Raw genomic sequence first — 6,531 nt, 5'->3', positions numbered from 1 at the left:
ATATTTGAGTACATATTAAATTATGGCTATTTTAATGACATCTGCAGATAATACCAGATCATTTTTGAGAGGTAATACTAAGGGAGAAATAGAACCAGAATATACTTAAGAGTCAATTTACTCTTCCAAAAGCAATAAATAATTTAACTCGGTGTATTTAAATAGTACCTAATTTTTTCTTCAGTCAATCTTTAATTATGATTACACAAAATCTACTAAAATAATTAAATATGTACAGAAGAGAATAAATGAATTATTTTTATGCAAATATTGGTAACAAAATAAAGTGTCTTTATAAGCTAACAAATAGCTAGTGGGTACAAAACAGAAAAATCTGAAAACCTCAGTCAATTGAAATTCAGAGGGAAGCTGGTCACCTGAATTCAACTTCTGAGTCACCTGTGACAGAAAGTAGGACACATGTTGTTTTTAGAGAAAATGGAATATTAAATGCAGTATCAATATTTTAAGGCTATAACTCTGCAACGCTTTTCTCACAGTCATTTTTCCCCCCCAGAAATAACTATTAAGAAATCGCTAAAATGATTGATTTAATCTATATATAAGACATTAATTTTGTTTCTTCCCTGTCTATAAGTGTGGTTAAAACATTTCCACAAATGCCTGAGTGAGTGGAGTTGCCCCCAGGAAGGGGGACTATGACATGGGCAGCAAGACCAGAGCTCTGATCTGGGACTAAGATGGTGCAGATATTCTCAGTTTTAGCTGATCACATCTACAACTTGAAAAAAAACACCACGTTTATTCCATCTTTCATTTTACTTTTGTGAAAAAAATATTTCAGAAATATATATTTATAGAAGGTAATACTTGTAAGACAGGTTATTCCTGTGAAAGACAAGTAGAAGTGGATAGTCCAAATTCATTCCTAGGTTTCATTGCTGCTGATTGCATCTCAGAAGGAGCACTTTCAGCTTACCATGTCAAAATGTTTATTTGTTTTTTCTACAAAAAATTAGAAACCTTTTGAGAGAATGTTTCTTATACTAATAAAAAAATATCCAATTAATGATTTCTGAATGAGATGCTGTGGGTGTTTTTTAATATCTGTAAGCAAAACAGTGCTGGAATTGCACAAGGGCTTGCTTTGCCCTGGAATCAACAGCTCTTGGGAAATGCTGTATCAGAGCTGTAGCTGTAGCTTGGTACCTTCATGTTTTTGTAATGAGCAATAATCTGGCACACGCATACACAGCACAAAAAACCTTTGCAGTAGGCATGTCCTGGAGGAGGCTTACTTCAGAAAAGTAGCAGGTCCTGTTTCAATACACTTACAGGTGAAGTGTATTTTGTGTTTGTATCAATTACAAGGGCCATGAGGGCACTTCCAGTCCTTACTTTCCCCACCAAACCTCCTCTGGACTCCCACTCCTGCCCATGAGACCAGAACCAAATTTCAGCTCCACCCAGAGTCATTAGTCCCTCCTGTAGGGCACAGGCACACATAGATTTGCCTGCCTGCACTTCTCTCATAGTCATGCCTGTGCCCAGCCATGGGCCTCGCTGAATTGGACCATGCTTTGTGGCTTGTCTTCCCAGCTTGACCTTGGACCTGATTTTGTCACAGCACCAGCTAGGTCCCCAGTGAGCCATTGACCGTTGCAGTATCCTGATACCACCCACAAAGGGGCACATCCTACAGAGCCCTCAGCAGCAACCTGCTTGGAAAAGCTGTTCTGGAGCAGCTCATCGAGACAGAGGAGATGCCCCAGGTGTGCTCCTTCCAAGATACGGATAAGGTAACCATATGAAGCCGTGCTGGTTATGTCCTCTGTATCAGACCGAAGCAGAGAAGTAGCCAACAACATTACAGTTTGTGGGACATCACCAGAAGACTAGCTTAGTAGATAGCACCATGCTTCCTGTGCCTAAAAGTGGTCTGTTTAAACAACAAAATGTTCCTTTAGTTGCATTTCTGCAATTCTCTTTAGTCTTCATTTTGGACCTTGGCCAAGCCATGGAAAAACACCCAGGTGGCAAACAATGCCTTTTCTGACAGACAGCTAACCAAGGTGGCCAAAAGGCAGGGACAGGCTCTCCTGACCTGTTCAGCATTAGGTGGGGGTTTAGAAAAGACCAGAGTCACAGAGCTCTAGGGAACTGGACTATTGGAAGTGGTGTAAGAACCATGTTCAGCAAATGCCACCAAAGTGTGGTGGAAGAATCACACAGTGGTATCGTGAAGTGTGTCACAGTTGTGAGCTGTTAATCCATTGCTGAGTGAGGAGGGAAAAAAGCCCCAAAAGTTCAAGACTGCCTACATGATGGAAAAGCAATGCTGATTATTTAGTAGTTAAGGACCTGGAGTATTTGACTCATTAATGCAGAAGTGCAGTGGACCCCACATTTCTGAGCTGGGGGCACTTTCTTCAAGAAATATTGGCAAATGGTACAGCTCCCAGAGCACAGATGGTTTTCACTAGGGTTAGGTGTAGGTCATGCACACAAACCTGATGCACCATGGCAGAAAACTACTTGGATTTTACAGGATAGTCAAACTAGGTCAGGTTCGTTCTTTCTTTCGCATGTGCACTGAGCATCAGCATACGGTGTTCAGCACACATACACTTATCATGGTCCTCCCACAGAGACATCTACATCCCCTTTTCTACAGTGGAGCACCAATTCTTTGCATTTATAGCAAACACTGAATTCATTCACAGAACACCACATTGCTGTTGTGGAACTGAGGAGGAAAATCTGAGCTAAAGCAGTTGTCTTTTTTTTTTTTTTTTTTTCTCAGAGAGATGCCATGGTGCTTCCAGGCAGGAAGGCTGGCCTCATTCATCCATGGGCAGAACCACCCCTCAATTTCTTTGGCAGCCACAGAAGTAGTTCCTTTTTATCCCCTCTCCCTGACTGGGAGCTATGAGTGTGAAAAAAATATTGAGCCATCTGAAAGCATTTGCTGATTAAATAGCCATTGCTCTCTTCATCCTCCCACAGGCAGGCACTTGGGCCAGGTTGAAGATTCTGGGCAGACCATGTCCTAATACCCATCTGTCAGGGATTATCTGTAATGGGTATAATTTTGCAGCTAAGCCTTATATCTCTTTGCAGAGTGGTTTCAACTTTTGGCCAAAATTGCAACTTTTCCTCTATCCACAAAAACTGTCTCAAGTATATACTAACTATCTTTAATGCCAGGAACATAGCGATCATTTTATAAACTATGACTGTATTCACATATATTTCCAAATGCTTAAATCAATTAAATTATTTGCAGATACATCCCATATTTTAATTCCACCGTTTCATCTTTTAACTACCAAATCAAAAACAATTAACCTAACAGAAACAAATTCTTTCACAGTCTTAGTAATCTTTTATCTGTTTATTTTTCTTATGGAGACTCATAAATGCTACAGAGTGTAAGTTAGTTATTTTTAAATGATATTTGTCTTCTATCAGTTATTTGGCTTCCAAGGGGAAAAAAGTTTTGAACTTTGCAATGTGTAAAATTGATTGTTAAATGCACAAAGGGTGATTTTATCTCTTTTGGTGAAGAAATAGGTTAATTGTGATAATGTAAAGATAAGACTTTTATTGAGGATAATACAGAAAATAAAATAATTGATAATTTTCTTAGATCTTGCTCCTTATAGCCTATGATTTGCCCTTTCTAATTTGTGGCAATTGATTTTAATAAATTAATTACTGAGACAGATGATACAGATAATTTCCCTGAAATGAGTTAAAATCCTTTGTTATAATTCTATCCAAATTCTTTTATGGGTTAAAAATATCCATTAATGAGATGCAAGGCAATTTTAGACTGGCATAAATAATAACTGGATTGAACATGGTGTACAGGCTGTGTGTAAAATTTGGGATTAAAGAATGAATTTAAAACTATGAACTTCACAGTCTGGGTTCTTTGAGGTTTGTTTTCAATATATATGGGTTTCAATTCTCCAAGCTTCAAGATAATCTGAAAAACTCAGAATTTCAAAGTAAAATTCACATAAAATTCACAGAATTACCAGTGTCTTGTTTACATGTGAAAAGGGGGATTTTAATGTATAAGAATATTTGGTTCCAGTTTGAAGAAACCCTGTGTCTCTCTTCAGGTCTATGTGAGTGTGAGCTTTAAATGGATTGACAAGGGCTCTCGAGAAACAAATCACAGTAGCAAGGAATATTATGGAATATAGCTGCAACTTTTTTGCCCACCCACAGACTATAAAAGGCTATTTTGGTCTCCATAATTTCCCCAGTCAGTTTTTCAGGTTACAAGCCATGGTGACAAATGACACATTATTTTATATAAGTGTGCTAGATACTGGTAAGTCAAGTGTTTTTCTGAAGGTAGTTTGAAACAGTTGTGGGGATACAAGACTGAATATGCTCACAGACTTTTCTGGACTTGGCTGGGTGGATTATTACCAGTCTGTGAATGGAAATTAAATACAAAGTCATCAACAATTAGGAATGTGCTCTGTATTTGGGAGTAGCAAGGTGCTTATAGATGATCTTGTGACCTTCTTGTTATAAAGTACATGACACCTGTCCTTGAGGGAGTTACATTTGTGATTCTGATTGCTATCTTTTCCAAAAGTGGATATTGAAAATAGATTAATCCTATTGTCATAGTCACTGAAAAACTCATCAGTGCTTTATGTTTCACTTCAATTTGTTTAATATTCTGCTTAAAAAGATCTTCTTGAAGACTAATATCTTTTTATTGAGTATTTTTATGTGAAGAAATAAGACTGCTTACTTTGTAAGAATTAAAACCATCTAGACGTCTATTAAAGACACATTGTCAATGAAAAAAAACATGTTTGCAAATTAACATCAACCATGTCTAGTTTCAGGAACAGATTTTCACAGTCAAAACAGCATACCTTGCCTTCGTTTGCAGACTGAAATGTGTTTCATATTGTTGATGGCTTAAAACTGTTGAAGAATAAGGTTCTGTCCAGAAAAGTATAGGTAACAGTGGAGGGCTGTGATGTGTTCCCTGAGGTGCTAGGACCTGCTACATGAATGGAAAGCCCACTGTTGCAGTGATGTTGGATAAACAAGCTCTCCCCTCTGCTCCCCAAAGCATCTATAACATTTTTCTTACATATTCATCTTAATTGTCCCCTACTGTAGATACTTTCCTTCCCCACACACTTTTGCAGAGTTTTAGTTCTCTGCTCTTCATTTATCATCACTTTCACAGAGAAACTTATGTGTGACAGACATAGGCACCAGTGCTTGGCTGCCTAATGTCAGAGTCATTGCCTACAATCGAAGTGAACTATACTTTACCTAGGGGAAAAAAAAAAAAAAAAAAAAAAAAGAAAAGGACTGGGTGCTGGAATAATTTTGCTAAGGGAAAAGGAGACAAATGACCCCTTGCAGATAGACAGTCAATACAGTTTTACAAGGGATGTCACTTGCTTTCTTGTTGGGTGACATTCTTTCTTTCATCCCCATCTTTTTTAGACAATGCCATTTTATCTTCATGCTTAGCCTCTACTTCTTCCATTTTTAATGCTATTCCTCCTCTGTCACTCCATCCTTGTTGGTGACCTGCATGGTGCCAGTCTGCTGATGCTGCAGAACCTACAACAGAAGCCAATCTACCACCACATTTTTATGTGAAATTTAATTAGCACTACCCATACTTCACGAAACAAATTCTGGCTCACCCACTCTGACTTTAAATGTTGATTCATGGGCTTAGGACTACATCCTAAGCCTACCTGAAATCTGATTTCTCTGTAAGTATCTTGTGTTTGTGCTGCCCAAAACAAAAATACAACACAAAATAAACCTTCACATGTAAAACTGGCAATCACGCTTATTTCATGCAATCATGTAGCATCCATTTGATAATGATTAAAAATATCACACACTATTTTTACCTGGTTTGGTAGAGCTCATCTTCAGCATACTCTTGCTGCTAATGAAACTTGTAACTAACACATATGTGTTCTGATAAACATAGAAATAGTTTAAAAGATCCGGAAGTGAAATTAGAACAACATACTCTTGTGAAAATTCAAAATTTCTTGCTTGCTTAAACTATCCTACTCTTCAGCACCACATAAAGAAAAAAGAGGGAGGTCTCCAGGAAATGATAGTTTTCCCTACAGGTGGGATAATATTATGTACCAATTAATCTACACCCAGGTTTGAGAGTGGTATGTGAATGTGTCTTCAATACTGAAACAGAGGAGGCTGTCCCTGTTGGAACTTGAGTGTGTGATTGGCTCCAGTCAGGGTAGTTAAAAGATCATAAAAGATTATTTGTTTCCACTTCATTTAATAACTGTGCTCTCAAGGGCTGAGTGTCATCCTTCTCAGCAGAGCATGAGCAAGGAGGGCTGCAGTTCAGTTTTACTTCTGTGTTTGACTTTGAAAAGTTTTTTGTTCATTACATTTCACTTATTGCAAGTCTCAGACATGTATTTTAATCATCCTGGTTGTAATATATGTATACTTGTAATAATTTATTTTTTCAACCTTGTCAGAATTGTCAGTTCAAACCATTTAATCTTTCAGTAGGACCACAAT

This window comes from Patagioenas fasciata, chromosome 2, assembly GCF_037038585.1.
Source record: "Patagioenas fasciata isolate bPatFas1 chromosome 2, bPatFas1.hap1, whole genome shotgun sequence".
NCBI classification, from domain to species: Eukaryota; Metazoa; Chordata; class Aves; order Columbiformes; family Columbidae; genus Patagioenas; species Patagioenas fasciata.
This window is presented reverse-complemented; position numbering follows the sequence as displayed.